This window comes from Pelophylax lessonae, assembly GCF_965119305.1.
Source record: "Pelophylax lessonae genome assembly, chromosome: 11".
In the NCBI taxonomy this organism is placed as follows: Eukaryota; Metazoa; Chordata; class Amphibia; order Anura; family Ranidae; genus Pelophylax; species Pelophylax lessonae.
Window position 1 is genome coordinate 226,075,526 of NC_138778.1, and position 23,182 is coordinate 226,098,707.

The window sequence follows — 23,182 nt, forward strand, 5'->3', positions numbered from 1 at the left end:
AAATATTTTATATCAACAGGTGAGGGTATAGGCATGGCACAGGTGATGGTATAGGCATGGCACAGGCATGGCACAGGTGAGGGTATAGGCATGGCACAGGTGATGGTACAGGCATGGCACAGGTGAGGGTATAGGCATGGCACAGGTGAGGGTATAGGCATGGCACAGGTGATGTTTTAGGCATGGCACATGTGGTGCTTTAGGCATGGCACAGGTGATGTTTCAGGCATGGCACAGGTGGTGGTTTAGGCATGGCACAGGTGATGTTTCAGGCATGGCACAGGTGGTGGTTTAGGCATGGCACAGGTGGTGGTTTAGGCATGGCACAGGTGATGTTTCAGGCATGGCACAGGTGGTGGTTTAGGCATGGCACAGGTGGTGGTTTAGGCATGGCACAGGTGGTGGTACAGGCATGGCACAGGTCGGCTTCAATCACTTACCTGCTCTCCTGGGCTGCCTACGAGACGTCCACGGCGCTGCTCCTCTCGTCCTCTTCTGTCTTCTTTGACGGCGGCTCTCTCGGTCCTGAGGGAAGGAGATCGGGCGGTGACGGTGCGTGACTGACGCACGCACCGGCACCACCCCCATTGCGAGGTCAGGGCTCAGCAGGCAAAATGTGTATTTGCCGTATAAGACGCACCAACTTTCCCCCCAGTTTTGGGGAAGAAAAAGTGCGTCTTATACGGCGAAAAATACGGTAAATAGCCAGCTTGGCGCCATCTAATGGCGGGAAGTTCTAACTACCTTATGGACCAGACTTCTCTGACACAAGGTTTAGAGGTGGAAGAGATCTATTATAATCCACTGGAGTGGAAAACTGGGACAATTGTCACTTTTCCATATCTGGACACTGAAGCACCTTTGTTTAATATTGATTAACTTTCTTTTAATAATTTGTAGAATCAATTGGAATAAGAACAATATAAGTTATTTTGTGAATTATGGGCACTTGCACTTGGAATAATCACTAGCACTTGCACTAGGATTATTGTATACTATACTGACATTATTGCACAATCCCACAATGTACTGAGTTCTATGCAACTGATATTTTTATATATAGATTTATACACTTTATACTTATTTATAGGTGATACCAATGCACTTTATAATTATTTAGATACATGACTTGTCACATATTAATCACAGTGCACATTTATTTATTCTATTAATTATTGTTTTACCTATAATTGCACATCATAGATTGTCATATTTATTTATAGTTAAGATCTAATAGTGCACATATTTATTATTGATTATTTATTGATTATTCGTATATTTAAGATCCAATAGTGCACATATTCATTATTGAACAATTATTGAATATTTATGAGTTTTTGAATAGGGGGTTATACCCTGAGATTATAAATCACAATTACCACCCTTGAAGCGCAGTACGAACCCCCCCCCCCCCCCCCCACCATTGTCTAATTAAACTGTTTGAGGTACCAGTTACCGTAAGAGCAGCATCAGGGGTAGAATTGTATATAACGTCACCACGACAGCGCAAGAATAATTTCAGTGAAATATAATCATGGGATCACTGTACTTAATTGGCCAGCAAACTCGCCTGACCTAAACCCCATAGAGAATCTGTGGGGTATTGTCAAGAGGAAGATGAGAGACACCAGACCCAACAATGCAGATGAGTTAAAGGCCGCTATCAAAGCAACCTGGGCTTTCATAACACCTCAGCAGTGTCACAGGCTGATCCCCTCCATGCCACGCCGCATTGATGCAATAATTCATGCAAAAGGAACCCCGACCAAGTATTGAGTGCATCCTATACTGTACATGGACAGACTTCCCATCCTATACTGTACATGGACAGACTTCCCATCCTATACTGTACATGGACAGACTTCCCATCCTATACTGTACATGGACAGACTTCTCCTCCTATACTGTACATGGACAGACTTCCCATCCTATACTGTACATGGACAGACTTCTCCCCCTATACTGTACATGGACAGACTTCTCCCCCTATACTGTACATGGACAGACTTCCCATCCTATACTGTACATGGACAGACTTCTCCCCCTATACTGTACATGGACAGACTTCTCCCCCTATACTGTACATGGACAGACTTCTCCCCCTATACTGTACATGGACAGACTTCCCATCCTATACTGCACATGGACAGACTTCTCCTCCTATACTGTACATGGACAGACTTCCCATCCTATACTGTACATGGACAGACTTCCCATCCTATACTGTACATGGACAGACTTCTCCTCCTATACTGTACATGGACAGACTTCTCCTCCTATACTGTACATGGACAGACTTCCCATCCTATACTGTACATGGACAGACTTCCCCTCCTATACTGTACATGGACAGACTTCCCATCCTATACTGTACATGGACAGACTTCTCCTCCTATACTGTACATGGACAGACTTCTCCCCCTATACTGTACATGGACAGACTTCTCCTCCTATACTGTACATGGACAGACTTCTCCCCCTATACTGTACATGGACAGACTTCTCCCCCTATACTGTACATGGACAGACTTCTCCTCCTATACTGTACATGGACAGACTTCCCATCCTATACTGTACATGGACAGACTTCTCCTATACTGTACATGGACAGACTTCTCCCCCTATACTGTACATGGACAGACTTCTCCCCCTATACTGTACATGGACAGACTTCTCCTCCTATACTGTACATGGACAGACTTCTCCTCCTATACTGTACATGGACAGACTTCCCATCCTATACTGTACATGGACAGACTTCTCCTATACTGTACATGGACAGACTTCCCATCCTATACTGTACATGGACAGACTTCCCATCCTATACTGTACATGGACAGACTTTTCACTAAGACAACATTTCTGTATTAAAAATCCTTTTTTTTTCTTAATTGGTCTTCTGTAATATTCTAATTTTCTGAGATACTGAATGTTGGGGTTGCAGCTGTAATCCATAATCATCAAAGCTAAAAGAAAGAAATGCTTAAAATATATCACTCTGCGTGTAATACAGCTATATAAAATATGAGTTTCACTTTTTGAAATGAATTACTGAAATAAATTACTTTCTTGATGATATTCTAATTTTATCAGATGCATCTTTATATACTGTATATACAGTATCTCACAAAAGTGAGTACACCCCTCACATTTTTGTAAATATTTTAGGGCTCTTTCACATGGCCGCTCCGTGTGAGAGCTCCGCTGCGGTCCTTTTTTTTTTTCACGGAGCGGATGACATTTCTGTCATCCGCTCCGTGTGCCCGCATATCATCCCATCTGTTTGCGGATGATATGCGGACATAATGTAAGTCTATGGGGATTGCGGATGTCAGCGGATGACACCGCTGACATCCGATTTTCCTTCCTTTACGTTTTTTACACGGATGAAAAAATAGGGTTCTGTTCCGTTCCAAAAAACGGAACAGAACTGAAAGGAGGAAAATCTGATGTCAGCGGATGGTATTCCGCTGACACCCGCAGTGCCATTCACTTACATTATGTCCGCAAATCATCCGCAAAAAAATAGGATGATTTGCGGACAAGCGGAGCGGCCGTGTGAAAGAGCCCTAATTCTATCTTTTCATGTGACAACACTGAAGAAATGACACTTTGCTACAATGTAAAGTAGTGAGTGTACAGCTTGTATAACAGTGTAAATTTACTGTCCCCCTCAAAATAACTCAACACACAGCCATTAACCGCTTGCCGACCGCCGCATGACTATTTACTGCGGCAGTCAGCCCCCTACAGGCAAAACTACGTAGGGCTACGTCGCTCGCCCACGAGCCTCTAGGGGGCGAGCGCGCGCTGCCGGAGGCGCAATCCCGCCCCCGCTCGTTCCCTGACATCCCCGCGCGAGTGACCAGTGGCTCCGATGTCCGCCGGCCACTCACGATCTCCCGCTGGAGAGGGAGAAAGGCAGACGGCTGATTAAACAAAGCCACCTGTCATTCTCCCTGGTGTAACTGCAGGGATCATACGATCCTGCTATGTAGGATCGTATGTCTCTGTGGTTACATCACAAGCCACGCCCCTTTACAGTTAGAATCACGCCCCTAGGGATACATTTAACCCACTGATCACCAATAAAGTTAACCCCTTCCCTGCCAGTGTCATTTTTACAGTAACAGTGCATATGTATAGCACTGATTACTGCAGTAATGTCACTGGTACCCCCAAAAGTGTCAAAAATGTCAGTCAAGGGTCCGATCTGTCCGCAGGCAATGTCGCAGTCCCGCAAAAAAAAAATCGCAGATTGCCACCATTACTAGTAAAAAAAAAAACAATAAAAATTACATAAATCTTTCCCGTAGTTAGCAGACGCAATAACTTTTGCGCAAACCAATCAAAATATTCTTATTTCGATTTTTTTTTTTTTTACCAAACATATGTAGCAGAAAACAAATTGGCCTAAAATGTTAAAAAATTTTGATTTTTACATTTATTTCATATAAAAAAAATGTGAAAAATATTTATATTTTTTCAAAATTGACACTATTTTTTTGTTTATAGAGCAAAAAATAAAAATCGCACAGGTGATCAAATACCACCAAAAGAAAGCTTTGTTTGTGGGAAAAAAAGGACATCAATTTTATTTGGGTACAGGGTCGCACGACTGCGCAATTGTCCTTTAAAGTCACGCAGTGCCGAATCGCAAAATAGGCCCTGGTCTTTGAGCAGCCAAATCCTCCGGGGCTTAAGTGGTTAATGTCTAAACCACTGACAACAAAAGTAAGTACACCCCTAAGTGAAAATGTCCAAATTGGGCCCAAAGTGTCAATATTTTGTGTGGCCACCATTATTTTCCAGCACTGCCTTATTTTTCCATTCACACCTTAGACCTTGTAACACTAACGGGTCACATGACACCGGGGAGGGAAAATGGCTAATTTTACCCAATTTGGACATTTTCACTTAGGGGTATATTTTAAAGAATTACATCTGCTAATTTTTTTTTTATGATTTTATATGTGGTTAAAGATCTGCTTTAAGCTGCCATGCTGGTGAGCCAAAGTGCTAGCGAGTGTTGGAACGCTGTAATTAGCAGTTTAGATAATTATTATTTTCCTCGCGTGTGCAGAAGAGCTTTTCCAGGAGGAAAGTTTAATAATATCGTCCTACAACCCTTATCTTCATTCCTGAGTTTACAAATAATATTTCTGAAGATTGAATTATGCTGTGAGGCTCAGAGGGCCGAATACCACAAAATCACCGACGTCTTCCTCCCCTCTTCTATTTAGTGAAGGAGAGGAGATCTTCCGATCCATTTCCTATCATTGCTGAGACTGACAATATTATCGATTCCAGGCTGATACATTTTCTTATGGCAAACAGCCAAGATCAAACGTTTTCTGATCTTTCAAGTATTAACTGACGGGGGAATTTATGAGATGTTACTGATTTTTTTATTTCCTTTTTATAAAGAGAAATCAAAATAGTAAGGGAGGGTACGGAGAATACTAAATACCTGCCCAGCGCTGGCCTGTGAGGAACTGGGAGGTCTGCAGTCAAATCATACCCATCAAATGCATTTATAAATAGAAATCACAGAAATTTGCCTATTTTATCAGACAAAATTCTAAGACTGTTTTCTTTTTTTTCTAATTCCTAGCAGATATAAAAGACACAAATGAATGCAGCTGTTTTTATTTTTTATGGGTGTTTTTTTATTTTTTAATTTCAGGCAGATACAAAAGACACAAGTGAATCCAGCTCTGTTTTATTTTATGGGTGTTTTTTTTAATGTAGTGCGTTTTTTTTGTATTTGTGTTTTTATTACTTGTCACATATACAGTTTCCATTTTGTCATGTTACAACCAAAAACGTAAATGTATTTTATTGGGATTTTATGTGATAGACCGACACAAAGTGGCACATAATTGTGAAGTGGAAGGAAAATTATAAATGATACAAATAAATCTTTGAAAAGTGTGGCGTGCATTTGTATTCACCCCCCGGAGTCAATACTTTGTAGAACCGCCTTTTCCTGCAATTACAGCTGCAAGTCTTTTTGGGGATGTCTCTACCAGCTTTGCACATCTAGAGAGGGACATTTTTGCCCATTCTTTCTTTCTTCAAGCTCTGTCAGATTGGATGGAGAGCGTCTGTGAATAGCAATTTTCAAGTCTTACCACAGATTCTCAATGTGATTTAGGTCTGGACTGTGACTGGGCCATTCTAACACATGAATATGCTTTGATGTAAACCATTCCATTGTAGCTCTGGCTGTATGTTTCGGGTCGTTGTCCTGCTGGAAGGTGAACCTCCGCCCCGGTCTCAAGTCTTTTGCAGGCTTTAACAGGTTTTCTTCTAAGATTTCCCTGTATTTGGCTCCATCCATCTTCCCATCAACTCTGACCAGCTTCCCTGTCCCTGCTGAAGAAAGGCATCCCCACAACATGATGCTGCCACCACCATGTTTCACAGATGGTGTGTTCAGGGTGATGTGCAGTGTTAGTTTTCCGCCACACATAGCGTTTTGCTTTTAGGCCAAAAAGTTTAATTTTGGTCTCATCTGAGCAGAGCCCCTTCTTCCACATGTTTGCTGTGTCCCCCACATGGCTTCTCACAAACTGCAAACAGGACTTCTTATGACTTTCTTCCACCAATGGCTTTCTTCTTCTCACTCTTCCATAAAGGGCAGATTTGTGGAGCGCACGACTAATAGTTGTCCTGTGGACAGATTCTCCCACCTGAGCTGTGGATCTCTGCAGCTCCTCCAGAGTTCCCATGGGCCTCTTGGCTGCTTCTCTGATGAATGCTCTCCTTGCCCTGCCGGTCAGTTTAGGTGGACGGCCATGTCTTGGTAGGGTTGCAGTTGTGCCATACTCTTTCCATTTTTGGGTTTAATGGACTGAACAATGAGATCTTCAAAGCTTGGGATATTTTTTTAATAACCTAACCCTGCTTTACCTTCTCCACAACTTTATTCTTGACCTGTCTGGTGTGTTCCTTCGCCTTCATGATGCTGTTTGTTCACTAAGGTTCTCCAACAAACCTCTGAGGGCTTCGCAGAACAGCTGTATTTATACTGAGATTAAATTACACACAGGTGGACTCTATTTACCAACCAGGGATGTGCAGTCATTGAAGGCAGCTGAGGTAGAGTCTCACCTGCTATGAAAAAAAAAAAGCTTTGAGGGTCGTAGCTCGGTGAACTGCGGTCAGAGAGACCAAATTTGGGGGGTAGGTAGCCGAAGTCCTACCCCACCACTGGTCATATTTGACACCTATGGCTCTAGAGATACGGGACTCCTTGCACAGCCTGTCAGAAGATACATAGAGCACAGCCAGTTTAAATACAAGCTGAGAGGATGAGCTTACAGTGCCTCTGACTTCTTGTTCTCAATAGACAGCTTGGAGCCTTGGACCAATGGTAAAGCACCATTGGTCCAAGCTGTCCAATAAAAATGCTGCAGTGGAGGCTCTCCACTCACCGCAGTGTCATAGAAGGGGGCATGCTCCCTTCCAGCCCAGCCCTCTTAACTACAAAGACAAAACATGGGTTTGTGGCAGGGGTCTCCAAACTATGGCCCTCCAGTTGTTCAGGGACTACAATTCCCATCATATCTGTGAATGTCAGAGTTTTACAAAGCCTCTTGGGACGTGTAGTTCTGCAACAGCTGGATGGCCGTAGTTTGGAGATCCCTGGTTTATTGTATAAGGTTTACCCATAATCCCATGTTTTTCTCATACAGTTAAGAGGGAGAATTTGCTGCTGCTGAAAAGGTACTTTTTTTAACCACTTGCCGACCGCCGCAAGTAAATATACTGCGGCGGTCAGCCCCGGCCAGGCAAAGTGACGTGTATATATACGTCACTAGCCTGTCACCGGCTTGTGAGCCAATAGCGGGCTAGCGCGCGCCCGCTGAGGTGCGCGTCCGCCGCGGCTCGTTCACTAAGGAGTCAGTGCGTGTGACCGGGGGACCCGATGTCCGTCGGTCACTCGGCGATCGTCGGTAGAGAGGGAGAAAGGCAGGCGGCTAATGTAAACAAGCCGCCTGTCATTCTCCCCTGTGTAAAAATGGAGAACAGACGGTTCTACTATGTAGAACCGTTGATCTCTGTTTTTACAATAGGAGACCTGTCCCATCACAGTTAGAAACACGCCCCTAGGACACACTTAACCCCTCCCTCTCCAATACAGTTAACCCCTTCCCTGCCAGTGTCATTTATACAGTAACAGTGCATATGTATAGCACTGATTACTGTAGTAATGTCACTGGTACCCCCAAAAGTGTCAAAAATGTCAGTCAAGGGTCCGATCTGTCCGTCGCAATGTCGCAGTCCCGCAAAAAAAAAAATCGCAGATCACCGCCATTACTCGTTAAAAAAAAATATAACACCAAAAATTACAAAAATCTTTCCCTTTGTTAGTAAACGCGATAACTTTTGCGCAAACAAATCAAAATACGCTTTTTGCAATTTTTTTTTTACCAAACATATGTAGCATAAAACAAATTGGCCGAAAATGTTAAAAAATTTTGATTTTTACATTTTTTTTGGGGAATTTCATATAAAAAATGTGAAAAATATTGTTATTTTTGCAAAATTTACACTCTTTTTTTGTTTATAGCGCATGATCAAAAAATCGCACAGGTGATCAAATACCACCAAAAGAAAGCTCTGTTTGTGGGAAAAAAAGGACGTCAAATTTGTTTAGGTACAGCGTCGAACGACCGCGCAATTGTCCGTTAAAGTCACGCAGTAAAAAATCGCAAAAAACCCCCTGGTCAGGAAGGGGGTAAAATCTTCTGGGGCTTAAGTGGTTAATCAAGCAAAATAATATTATTATACTATATGTTATAACATAATGATTCATTATTTATCTATTTACTTTGCAATTACTGGTTTGAAGTTGTAACTTGTACAGTTTTTGAAAATATAGTAAATTACCCTCAAAACAATATAATAATTATTTGCATATAAATAACTTATGGTAATTAACCACTTGTCACTCAGGCCAATATCTGACATTTCTCTTCTACATGTAAAAAATCATCATTTTTTTTTGCTAGAAAATTACTGAGAACCCCCAAACATTATATCTATTATTTTATTTGGACTGTTTCACTGTTTTACAGTTTGTTTTATATTCTCCTGCATTTCACCTTTTAGTAAATAGCCCTGAACCCTTTAGCCTCGGTTTCCACTAGTGCGGCTACGAAGTCGTGCTACTTCTAGCACGACTTCGTAGCAAAAGTAAACCGCGGCTTCAGTTAGACTTGTCCCTCATATATAGAGGGAAGTCGCGCTCAAAAGTAGTACACGATTTACTTTTGAGGTCGCGGCAACTGAAGCCGCGGCAGTGGAAACGGGCCCCATTGAAAACAATGGGTTTTGACTTGCTGTGCGACTTGACATGTGTCAAGTCGCACCGCAAGTCGCACTAGTGGAAACCGAGCCTTATTGTTTATTACTGTTATATTTCTGGCTTATAAATAAAGAGACATGTTTTATTTTTTTCCCTACAATTTTAATTTTCATCTTGTCATCTCTGGCTGGAAAATAAAGAGACCTGTTTTATTTTTTTCTACAATTTTTATTGTCATCTTTGCTAGTAAAATTGTTTCCAGCATCAATAAAAAGGGTGACTGAAAAACATCTTAAAGGGACAGCGTTTGTAAATATTTTTGTTAAAGAGGTTGTAAACCTCAGAATTAAAAAAAAACAAACACCTGAAAGGCAAACACATAATGAGCTAGTATGCATCGCATACTAGCTCATTATGAAATACTTACCTTAGAACGAAGCCCCGCAAGATGCCCGCATCTCTCACGGGTGACATGTTCGGTCGCCCTTCTTCCGGGTTTGCGGCATCCGGCCATCTGATTGGCTGGAGCCGCGATGACGTCACTCCCGCGCATGCGCACGGGAGCCGACGTTCACGGCACAGGACTCTGAAGGAACGGCCTGAGCGGACGTTCCTTCAGAGCGCATGCACCAGTGATGTCACTGGCTGCATGCAAAGTAAATATCTCCTAAACGGTACATGTTTAGGAGATATTTACAGTACCTATAGGTAAGTCTTATAATAGGCTTACCTATAGGTACAACTTGCAGAGGAGGGTTTACTTCCTCTTTAAGTGACTATAACTAGTAGAACTAATAGAACCACAATGGCCTACATAATGAGAATGGAATACGTAACTTGTGAATAAGTAACCTGTGTGTATCTGACTCTGATACTAGCCAATGCCTCACCAGCCACTGACCACACCGCACATTTCTGTCAGGGGCGTAACTACAGGGGTTGCAATTGCAACCGGGCCCCATGCTCCAGGGGGCCTGTGCGGCTCCCCTGTACACCTGGATAGGAGGGGCGGCGGGTGCAGCATGTAGAGAAATCACTGTCCTTCTTTTTCCTCCTGTAGCTGCAGGAGGAAAACGGAGGAGATTGGTTCCTCTGTATGCTGCCCCCGCCACTCCTCCTATCCAGTTTACTTGTGTTCTGCTGTCTCTGGGCCCCTGTGTGCTCCCCTGGTAAACCCCCCCACTGTGCTACCCTCCCCCCCTGTGCTACCCCCCCTCCACTGTGCTCCCTCCCCTCTCCTGCCGGCTGCTGCAGGGGATGTGTCACAATAGAGAACCAGGAAGGGGTCGGTAAATATGTAATTTACCAGCTCCTTCCTTTTCTGAATGGACAGAGTCATAGTCAGTGACATTGTAAAAAAATAAAATAAAATGATAAAAAATAATACAATTAAAATACCAAAAAAAATAAAAACTACTGACACCAGTGGGTGAACTTCCAGGATCGCAAAGGTCACAATTGCAACCGGGCCCTGGCATTCCACCACTGTGGGGAGGCCCCAAGATGGCAGGAAGCCATCTTCCGGCCAAGGGGCCCACTGCAGAACTTGTAAAGTAATAATAAAGGGCCCCGCAACGAGAGTAAAGGTCCCCAGGATCAGTGGGAAGAGCCTCAGGCTTGATGGAAAGGGCCCCGGCTAGGGGTCCGGGGGGCCCTTCATGGTTTCTTGCACCGGGGCCCTGAAGGTTCTAGATACGCCTCTGGTCCCTGTTATTAATTAGGTGACTTCTGAAGGCAATTGGTTCCACTAGATTTTAGCTAGGGGTATCAGAGTAAGGAGGGGGGGGGGGGGGGTGAATACAAATGCACACCACACTTTTCACAGATTTATTTGTAAAAAATGTTGAAAATCATTTATTATTTTCCTTCCACTTCACAATTATGTGCCACTTTGTGTCGGTCTATCACATAAAATATCAATAAAATACATTTTATGTTTTTGGTTGTAACGTGACGAAATGTGAGAAAATAAAATTTGTCATTTTTATCCCACAAATAGAGCTTTCTTTTGGTGGCATTTCATCACTATTGCAAAAAATATTCTGCTATTAAACATCCAATAAAAGAAGATTGAAAAAAAAAATCATATTTCTTCATAAATTTAGGCCAATTTGTATTCTGCTACATATTTTTGGTTAAAAAAAAATTTCAACAGGCGTATTTTAAATTGGTTTGCGCAAAAGTTATCGTGTCTACAAACTAGGGGAAAGATTTATGTAATTTTTATTTATTTATTTTTTTTTTACTAGTAATGGCGGCGATCTGCGATTTTTAGCGGGACTGCAACATTGCGGTGGACAGATCGGACCCCTAACTGACATTTTTTACACTTTTGGGGGGGACCAGTGACATTACTACAGTAATCAGTGCTACAGTAATAATGACACTGGCAGGGGAGGAGTTAACCTAAGGGTGATCAAAGGGCTAGGTGTGAGCCTAGGGGGTGTTTTCTAACTGTATGGGGGAGGGACTTGTGAAATGATCATAGAGACCTGTGATCCTATATAGAAGGGTCACATGAGCTCTGTGATCATTTCAGAGAGAAGAACGTTCAGCTGTGTTTACAACAGCTGCCCGTCCTTCTCTCTCAGCGGGTAACGACCGCGGGTGCCTGGCGGCAATCGCGGCCGCCGGCCCCCATGCATCAGCATCCCCGCTGCCTAGTGGGGGCAAGAGCGCGCTGCTGGCGGCACACGCTGGCCCCCGAGGACCACGTGTGCATCCAACATAGGGCTACGTCGGTTGCACACGTGGAGAGGCAGCCTCCCCCAGTATATGTGTGGAAGGCAGTCTTCATGTGGTTAAAATCCGCATTTCTCTTTGGTTCATTGACGGACACAGCTTCTGATCTTCATAACCATTGGGTCATACTGCCCCCTACAGGAGTAGGACACTAGGTGTAAAAAAAAGTCTGGCTACGCCTATGGGCAGTCCCAGGGGGTATACTCCCTCTCTCTGCTATAGGATGTCAGTTTTTTTCTGCCTAGTCAGGAGTAAGGACCTAGTTCCTTGCTGGGATCTCTGGTCCTGGCAATTTTTTTCTTTAAAATCAAATTATTTTCCTATCTTTGTTATTTTGTTCCTGTGAGAATCTACAATCAACTGCCGGACTGGTTGACGGGCTGGATAATCTAGATCCAGTGGTCACCCCAGTCTACCTAGCGAGCGTACGCAGACCTCAGCTCCGCGCTAGGTCGGCTGCGACATAGTCCCACTAAACGGGGACAGGCCTACGAATTAAACGTCTCGTGAGGACGCATTCCACCTGGCCTCAGCTTGAGCCACAGTGTTCCACCTGGCCGACAGCCTCCCCTATTCTGATTGAGCGGTGTCCTGTCAGGAGCGGTGCCCACCCTGTTCCTGGTGTGGTAAGTAGCTGTCCCCCATTGTGACCCTGGAGGATTTTTGGGGTGGACGTGGGCCCCTCCCTGGGATGGTCAGACCCCCGGGTTCCCCTCCTTCCCACGCAGCAACCCCCCCCTCTTGGTGGTCCTCTGATGACTTGTTACCCCCCATCTGCCCACACCCCCCTCCACTCCCTCCCATGGGGTGGCCATACCTTTTAGGTCAGTCTGGGGTGTTGAGCTGGCAATGGAGGTGGGGGGGGGAATGCGCCGCCGGCGACCAAATGATCGACCTTTGGGAGGAGGCTGTACCTGGTAGGGGCTCCTGCCAGGGCCCCCCTTCCTGCTGGGATCCTGTTTGGTGCTTTCGGGGTCCCCGGGAGCTGCGCAGTGCCACAATTTTCTTGTAGCCTTTTGTGCTGTAGATCGGCGGACATGTTTGTGTAGCCTCAGCGGCCATTTTCTTGTGGTTATTCTTATTGAGAATAGCGGCAGCCATGTTTTTGAGGCTGTATGACAGTGATTATGACTGTGAGAGCCCCTCTTCATCCTTTAGTGCTGGCTCCTGGATATTTCTTATCCGGATCGCCGCATGGTGTGCAGTTTGCCTGGTGCTGTAAGTGCCTGATTGGTGGTGGTGAGTCTTTACGTGGGGTTTTCTCTCCCTCTCCCTTCTGTAGCAGCGGTAGTGCTCTGTGCTGGACCCTGTGGTGCTGGCAGTGCGGTGGGGGTGTCCCTAGTGGTCTTATACACTTTTTTTTGTGTGGGTCCCCCTCTTCTCTAATGGAGTCCCTGAAGCATAATTCCCCACCTGATCCCTCTAGAGGCTGCGGGTCCCAACCATCCATCCATGCACTGACGGCGGTTCTGGAGTCCCTTGTGTCCTGGGTGGAGGTGGCTTCGTGTGATGGGCTAGCAAAAAGAGCCCCCCCCCCCGCCTTCCCTTGCCTCATGTGTCTCGTCAGATCCTGCATCTGATTCGGCCGCTGCAGACGTGGGTCACCCTGCTGGGTCTGCAACCACGTGCCTGGAATCCTCTGATAGTGAGGATGATTCCTCCACGTCTGCAATCATGCTGGTGAATGCACTGATTGTATCTGTGCGTGAGACCCTAAAGTTGGAGGTCACAGCTGAAGCTGCGACAGTGGCGCAGGTACCCTTTGGCAGTCACAAGCCATCCAGAGAGGCAAAGGTGTTCCCTTTCCCCACATAAATTTGACAGAATTGTCGCTAAAGAATGAGGACGACCAAAGTATCCTGTGGGGTTCCTAAGCGCTTTTCTAGGCCTTTCCCCTATGAGGAGTCCCTTCTTAAGATGTGGACTGTGCCACCGGTGGTGGACCCTCCGGTTTCCAGATTAAACAAGGCAACCATGATTCATGAACAGTCGAAGAGTCCCTGGCCTTTAAGGATCCGGTTGACCGGAAGGCAGAGGCTGTGGCCCACAATATGTACACTCTGGCTGGTTCGGCAATGAGGCCGGTTTTCACCATTGCCCTAGTGTCGCAAACTCTGACCGAGTGGGCTAAGCTCCTACACTGTGACCTGGAGAGGGAACAGCTCCCCCCCTGCATTTGCCGAGCTGGCGGACCAGCTGGTCCAGGGGCTGCAGTTTATCTGTGATGCCTCTTTGGCTGCAGCTCCCCTGATGGTTTGCCTCTCTGTTTTGGCAGTGGTCCTTCGGCGTGTCTTTTGGCTCAAGTGCTGGTCTGCGGATCAGACTTCAAAAAAGGCCTTGACTGATCTTTCCTTTTCCTGTTTGGAGCTAGCCTGGATGATATCTTTAAAGGTCTCACGGGGAGGAAGAGTACTTTTCTTCCGCTTGCTACTAAGGGCAAGGACCCTCATCATAGAAGTGGGCCCTTCTTCTCAGCTCGAAGCCTTTCAGGACCTCTTCAGGAGGATCCAAACTAACCTCGTCTGGCAAGCCAAGCTCGGGCTTCTCCAGACCAGTGGACAAGGCTCCTTCTATATGAAGGGGGACGTCTTCACTGGTTTCCAGATCTGTAGACTTCTCTGATGCAACACAAGTGGGTCCATAAAGTCATTCCATCCGGCTACACGATCGAATTTCGCTCTTGTCTCCCAGCATGTTTTTTTCCTTCCAACTTGCGCCTGTCCCCAGACCGCTTAAGGGCCTGTTTTGGGGTGGTACAAGACCTGTTCCTTCAAGGGGTGATTGTCTGGTTCCAACTTCAGAATGTTGTCAGGGTTTTTACTCAAACCTGTTCACAGTCCCCAGGAAGGAAGGCAAAGTGTGTCCAATCCTGGACCACTGGGCGCTCAACTGCTTTGTGCGGGTGCACATTCCAATATGTGCCAGTCACCAGCGTTTTCTCACTGTGCTGTGGGAGAGGAGCATTATTAGTTTGTGGCGTTACCCTTTGGACTCGCCTCTACTCCTCCGGTCTTCACAAAAGTGTTAGCCCCAGTGCTAGCTTTGCTATGCTAACAGGGGATCGTGTTTTGTGGAAAATCTGGAGACCTCAATACAAATTCTGTGAGTTCGGCTGGATTCTGATTCTTCAGAAGTCTGCTTTGGCTCCATCCATGAAGCTGAACTATCTGGGCCTGACTCTGGACTCAGCCTTAGCCAGAGTGCTCCTACCTAAACTTCAGAAATTGCAGGCTGCGATTCGCCTCCTGCTGTCCAACAGATGGTCGTCCGGACTTGCATATGGGCGCTGGGCCAGCTGGGGTTTACCTTTGAGGCAGTTCCGTTTGCACAGCTCCATACAAGGTCCCTGCAAGGGAGATTCTGACCAAATTGGACAAGACGCCGTAGTCTCTGAAGAATCAGATCCGGCTGAGTCGGGGAACAAGGGAGCCTCTGATATGGTGGCTTCGCTCTCTGGCGCTTTGGCTGGAAAAATCCTTCCTCCCAAACAAACATTCTGCTCTGGGTATCTGGACGCTGGAAGAGTCCAGACTACCAATCAATGTCTTGGAACTCCGAGCAATCAGACTGTCTGAATCATTAGACGGATCGTCTTCAGGGTTGTCCAGTGTGCATTGATATTCATTGACGGACACAGCACCCACCCGTCTGTGGAGTTGGCTTTCTTCTGACACTGCTTGTAACAAAACTGAGTGCCTATGGCTAAGAGTGGGAGTATACCCCCTGGGACTGCCCCATAGATGTAGCGAAGCATTTTCCTGCCTAGTGTCCTACTCCTGTAGGGGGTAGCATAACCCAATGGTCAAGAAGATGAAGAGCTGTGTCCGTCAATGAACGTCAGAGAAATGGATTTTACGATAAGTCAAAAATCCCATTTTTCCATACAAGTGGCAATATGGTTAAAGCAGTGTGTCTGCTTCCACAAATAACCCAGTGAGTCCAAGTGAGAGTTGTCCTCATCTACAATGAATAGTTCAGTTGGAGTATCCCACTATTCCCTTCTCCCATCCAAGTTCCACAATAAATATAAAAACCAAATCCCCTGGACTGTATTGAGTATCGAGCAACTGGGAGTAAGGATGGATGAGTGAACTTTACCCTAAGTGACTGTATGCTGGTAATCAGAGGAGACCCATGAAGTCATCACACAGCAAGCCCTACAGGGACAGTGCTACATCTGAACTGGCAGAGCTCCCTTACACTGTAAGGGGGGACTCTGCAGATTCTGATGTAAGGGAGAACTCTGAGGACTCTGACATAAGGGATTGTTCTGGGAACCCTGATTTAAGAGGGAACATTGAGAATTCTGATGTAAGAGGGAACACTGAGAATTCTGATGTAAGGGGGAACACTGAGAATTCTGATGTAAGGGGGAACACTGTAGCCACTGGTTTAAAGGGGAACTCTGATGTAAGGGGTGCTCTGAGAATTCTGATTTACCTAAGTGAACTCAGAGGCAGGAGAGAGTAAGGGGGAGGGGGGAGACTTTAGTCACAGACAGGGATGGATGGTGAGCTCACTCACCCCTTGGCAGTTAGTACCTCCCATCCAGATGTATCTACGACTACTGGGTTTCAAATTTCCCACCTCCACTTTCCTTTTCTCAGGCACAGCTCCAGATATTGGAGCAACCCTATTTTCCATCCGTCCTGGGGATCGGATCGGATGGGATCGGATGAGAGGCGGACCGCTCTCATCCGATTCCCCGTAGAGAGCAGCGGGGCTCTGACACCTCCCGCTCCGCACACAGTGCGGAGACAGAGCTGTCATCCGCCGGCTCAGCGGGGATCGGCAGATCGATCCCCGCTGAGCAGAGCAGGGTCCGCAACGGAATGCGGACCGTGTGAAAGAGCCCTAAGGGGGCAAATCCTTTCGGTCTAGAACTGGTTAATGAGCTCCTACAAAATCCCAAAGATGCTCCTTGGGAACTGGATCGAGCACACAGAGCCCTTGGTCCAAGGAATCCGAATCCTGCATTCCCCAGGGATGTTATATGTAGAGTTCACTTTTATAAGATTAAAGCAGAAATCATGCAAGCTGCTCGCACTCAAGAAACCGTCCTCTTTAATGATTCACCGGTCATATTACTACCTGATCTATCCAAGCTGACCTTAGATTACTCATCATGTATAAGGATGAGTAATATTAGACAATACTACTCATCCATATACAACCTATCCTCCCCTATAAATCCCTCCACCCAACCAGTCAATCCAGACATGTTATTAGGAACACTTCCCTCCCTACTATACCCACTCTGGAGGCGGAGGACTTAGAATTCCCAATATCAGACACAGAATTTCTTCAAGCAATCAAGGGCCTAAACAACGGTAAAAGCCCCGGTCCCGACGGGCTTTCTGCTCGCTTTTATTAAACCTTGGCTGTTGACACCCATCATTGCCAAAGCCTTTAAGTCCATAGATGACTCTCTCCTCCCTTCCTATTTACTACTACAAGCCAAAATCGCTGTCATCCCCAAACCAGGCAAAGACCCAGCAATCTGTAGCAACTACAGACCAATCTCGTTGTTCAATGTAGACCTGAAATTGTTTGCCAAAATTTTAGCGAACTGATTATCCCCTTTGCTCCCAAAGATTATTCATAGAGTCCAGGTGGGCTTTGTCCCTGGCAGGGAACCCAGAAACAACACTACCAAGACAAGTCATCTTATTGCCTTTACACAACATAAGAATGTTCCAGCCTGTTTCCTATCTTGTGACGCAGAAAAGGCTTTTGACAGGAGGATCAGCTGGTCCTTCCTTCACCAATCGCTCCTTCAGACAGGGCTGGGTCCCAGGATGCTCCCCCGTATCATGTCCTTATACTCAAACCCCACAGCTTCAGTGAGAGTAAACAGGATTCAATCTTCGAACTTTCAAAACTCAAATGGCACTAGGCAAGGTTGTCCCTTGTCGCCCTTATTATTTGCCATAGTAATAGAACATCTCGCTCAAGCTATTCGTTACAACCCCTCCATTCACGGCATAAACACACCATCCGGACATTGCAAACTATCCTTATACGCGGATGACCTGTATATTGTATGTCACACAACCACATATAAGCATTCCCTCCATTTTATCCAAAATTCAAACATTTCGGAAATTTAGAAATTTTAAACCTCTCCAAGACAGAATCTCTAAACATCCCCCTACCCCAAATACGCTTTCCACTCTTCAATCAAACTTTAAGTTCCAGTGGCATTCTAGATCGATTATGTATTTGGGTATTGCCATCTCACCAACATGCACCTGACTTATACTCCCTCAATTATAGCGCTCTACTTACCAAAATAAGGAGAAGGTTCGAGACGTGGCAGGACATCAAAGCATTCTGGTTTGGTCGCATCAACACACTTAACCACTTAAGGACGGAGCCCAGTTCTGACACATGTGGTTTACAAGTTAAAATCAGTATTTTTTGCTAGAAAATTACTTAGAACCCCAAAACATTATATATATATTTATTTTATTTTTTTTTAGCAAAGACTCTGGAGAATAAAATGGCGGTCATTGCAATAATTCTTGTCACGCGGCATTTGCGTATCGGTCTTTCAAACGCCATTTTTTTGGGGAAAATTACATTTCACTGCATTTAAAAAAAACTACCGGTAAACAGTAAAGTTAGCCCATTTTTTTTTTTATATTGTGAAAGATGATGTCACGCCAAGTAAATAGATACCCAACATGTTATGGCTTAAAAAAAACGCACACCCGCGGAGTGGCGACAAACTATGGTCAATAAAAATCTCCATAGGCGAAGCTTTAAAATTTGTTAACGGTTACCAGTTTAGAGTTAGAGAGTAGCTCTTTTTTACATTATTGCTCTCGCTCTGGCGATCGCTGTGATACCTCACATGTGTGGTTTGAACAGCAATTTCGTTTGCGGGCGCGACTTCCGTATACATTTTCTTTCATGCGCAAGCTCACGGCGACGGATCTTTTTTTTTTCCTATTTATTTTATTTATTTTTTTAATTTTAGCACAGTTTAAAAAAAAAAAAAAAAAAAGAAAATCTGATTGCTTTTATTGCTGTCACAAGTAATGTAAACATCCCTTGTGACAGTAATAGGCAGTGACAGGTACTCTTTATGGAGGGATCGGGGGTCTAAAAGACCCAAAACCCCTCAACTGCACTTCAATGTATTCAAAATGCTGAAAACGGCATTTTTGAATACAGTCACTTTTTAAATTCGGTGCCTTTAGCAGCCGAGTAACCCGGACGTGACGTCATGGACGCCACCTCCGGGTTATGTCATCGGAGACCCGATCGAAGCCGCATCCGGGCCTCCAACATGCCGGCTGGTTGCTCGGGTCTCCCGGTGGGACGGAAGACCCAGACAGAGCCGCGGAAGGTGGCAGAAGGGGGGGGGGTCCCCTCCCGCTCGCTGGGGTAACGATCGAGCAGGTCTCGAGCCGCATCTGTCGTTACCACCTTGAAGTTGACCGACGGCTCTAAAAAATGGTACCGGGATGATGCCTCTAGCTGCAGGCATCACTCTGGTACAACCACTTCTTGAAGCCAACGTAGAGCTACGTCGATTTGCGGTAAGTGGTTAAAATGGATGTACTCCCAAAAGGACTATATTTATTCTAGGCCCTCCCTATCATAATCCCCCTCGCCTTTTTTCAACACACTCCGTTCTCTTGTGATCAGATTTGTCTGGCGTAACAAATTACAGTATAAACTGCTTTGTTACCCCAAACTGAATGGTGGAACAGGTCTCCCTGATTTTTGAAAAATATTACACTTCCACAATCGTATCTCGAATATTGGAATGGTTTCCCTGCCCTCTGTGCAAGGCTTCCACCTTGATAGAACAAGATATGTCCCCCTCGGATCTTCAAGCCTTACTTTGGTGTCATAAATCACTCCTTAATTCATTCACTACATTTTCCCCATTTGCAAAAGCAGCTGTCATGGTCTGGTACCGTCGGAGAGATAGGTACTTATTATCTTCGGACCCAAGCCCATTAACCCCATTATTTTTCAACCCAGCTCTGCCTGACAGCACAAAAACACCAAGCTTTGCTACATATGACAGAGCATCCTGGCCCATTGCCCGCTCATATCTAAATAACACTCATGGGACCTTTATTACCCCCCCAGTAGCGACGACGCAACCAATTAACTGGCTGACTAAATTTCAATTGTCGACTTATTGTAAACTGTTATACTCCTCTGGTCAAATACATAGACCCCTTTCAGGAGTTTGAACGCCTATGCCTTTTAACTGAGGTCCCCCGACCCAATCTATCAGCAATTTTTAAATCCATTTTAACCCACGCTTAAAAAACACTTCCTCTGTTTACTAAGACTTGGTCCGGGGAGCTGGGCTTTGGGGTTCCCATCGAGGACTGGCACATGGCATTTCTCCTTACCCATAAATCATCCTACTCACATTACACTCAAGACGAAAACTTTAAACTAATTTCTAGGTGGTGCCGTGATCCTGGGAATATCCACCGGATCTTCCCCGCATCTTCAGATATATGTTGGAGATGCCACTCTGAGAGAGGAATTTATCTACATATCTGGTGGGACTGTGATCATATACGCCCGTTTTGGCTCCAGATCTACACAAAGGTATATGATGAACCCCTTCCCCGGCTATGGCTCTACTCTATTTCCTCCCGGGTACTATCAAATCCCAAACAACCAACCTACTTAGGTTTTTTCTTTCCTAAGCGAGACAGCTGATTTCAAGGCACTGGAAGAGCACCTCCATCCCTTCCCTCTCATCCTGGGTAAGTTAGATTAACAATATCATGCTTATGGAGGAGATGCGAGCAAAAGAGCTTGATAACTGGGAAACATTTACCTCCCCTTGGTACATATGGATAATTAATCCTCTTCGGAGAAGCTAAGTACCAGGCTTAAGCTAAAACCTACCAAGTGACTCCACGTCCACCTCCACCACCCTTCTTTATCCTTTTCTTTCTATACCTTCCTTTCTTCTCTCTTCTACCTCTACACTTCCCTAAATTCTAGATAGCCTTGATGCCTTATCAACATGCTAAGTGTAGCATCCTCCTAGGTAGGTGTTAGAGAGTGAGTATAGTTTTGGCTCTGTCTGCCTTTCATAGGAGCAGCAGGCATAGTCTATATTTCTCTTTGATTAACAGGGACCAGGATCTGTGAGTTAGGTCTGCTCAATGTGCTCAGTGTGTGATTCATCTGGTCTGGGGAGCATCCCTACTGGTCCAATAGGGAGGCTTGTTGGAACCTGACCAATGGGCACACAATACAGCCCCAGTGATTGGCACAGACTGTTGTCTTGGTGCATTGTAGGGTATGGTATAAAAGCCAGGAGCACGTGTGCTCGGGGTCTTTGGCTGGTGAGCAGAGTCCCAGGGGGAGGGTGGCAGCTGCCTCCTCTTTTGCAGCAGTTGGTGTATGGTCCCAGACAGTCGGCCTGGTGAGCCAGAAGGAAGGAGCTGAACCCAGAGGTCCAGGGGAGGTGACTATAGAGGCTGAGACACTTGAGAACCTGGAAAAACAGTATCGTGAGTACAAGGGATCGTGTCTAAGGGCCTGACCAGGAAGAGGGCCACCCCGGAGTAGAGTAGTCAGAGGATGGGTGTCAGCTGGTGGAGTGAAAGGGGGTGCTAGGCAAGTACGCTGAAGATAGAGTGCAACCAAGTCTTTTGTTCAGAGACTCACTATCTACAATTCATCTAGTGGCAAGGTGAAATTCACAGCTTGGCTGCACCTTCAGATAGAAGTCCTCCGAATTGTGAATAGTTCAAGTTCCGGAGTATCCCACTCAACCCTTCTCCCATCCCTATTTATAATAAAACAACAAAAACAACCAAAACCCCTAGACTGTTCATTGACTGAGCCGGAAAAGTAAAGTGTTAGTTTCTGCATGCAGTTTGCTAACGGTAACCCAGGTGGATACGAAAAGTGAGCTATCCAGCAGTCCTTCAGGGGGCAGTGCTACATAATTATTGTACGTTATTTGGTATGAACTACATTCTGTTACTTCATTTATCATACCAGTACAAATACCGTACATACTCCAGTATAAGCCAACTTTTTAAACATGTTTTTTTTATGCTGAAAAAGCCCCCCTCGGCTTTTACCCGAGTCACCCTCCCCCTCTCACTTACCTTTTCCCCGGTCAGTGCGCATGCACCGCCGCTGTTTGGGAAAGCCCGTACACGTTCGGCTATTCCCGAGCAGACGGCGCATGCGCAGTGACGTGTTGGTGCTGGGCGGCGCAATTTTAAAATGTAAGGCGGAAAGGTAAGTGAGACTCCTCCACAGCCCCTGCATCTCCTCAGGAGATGCAGTGCTGTGGGCATGGTACACAATATTCTCCTGTACCATGCCCAAGGTACTGCATCTCCTGTACCATCTGTGCCATGACTGTACCATCTCCTGTGCCATGCCTGTATCATCTCCTGTACCATGCCCATTGCACTGCATCTCCTGTACCATCTGTGCCATGCCTGAACCATCTCCTGTACCATCACTGTACTATCTCCTGTACCATGCCTGTATCATCTCCTGTACCATGCCCATTGCACTGCATCTCCTGTACCATCTGTGCCATGCCTGAACCATCTCCTGTACCATCACTGTACTATCTCCTGTACCATGCCTGTATCATCTCCTGTACCATGCCCATTGCACTGCATCTCCTGTACCATCTGTGCCATGCCTGTACCATCTCCTGCGCCATGCCTGTACCATCTCCTGTACCATGCTTGTACCATCTCCTGTACCATGCCCACAGCCCTGCATCTCCTGTACCATGTCTGCAGCCCCCGTTTTTGGTCTCGTGGTGGTCCAGTTGGTTCCAGTAGCTGCTGCATTTCTCACTCTAGGCTTATACTCGAGTCAATACGTTTTTCCCAGTTTTGTGGTAAAATTAGGTGCCTCGGCTTATATTCGGGTCGGCTTATACTCGAGTATATATACGGTCAGTGGTGTATTTAGGTTTTGTGCTGCCCTAGGCCAGACTAAATTTGTGCACCCCCTAATTTAACTACAACTCACCCCTTCCTGTCAAGGCCACACCCCTTCCTGTTTCACGCAGCTGAGCCAGCTTGCCACAGTAAAACTGTAGCAGGCGGTTGGCAAGTGGTTAACCACTTGCCGTTCGCCTACCGCCGAATT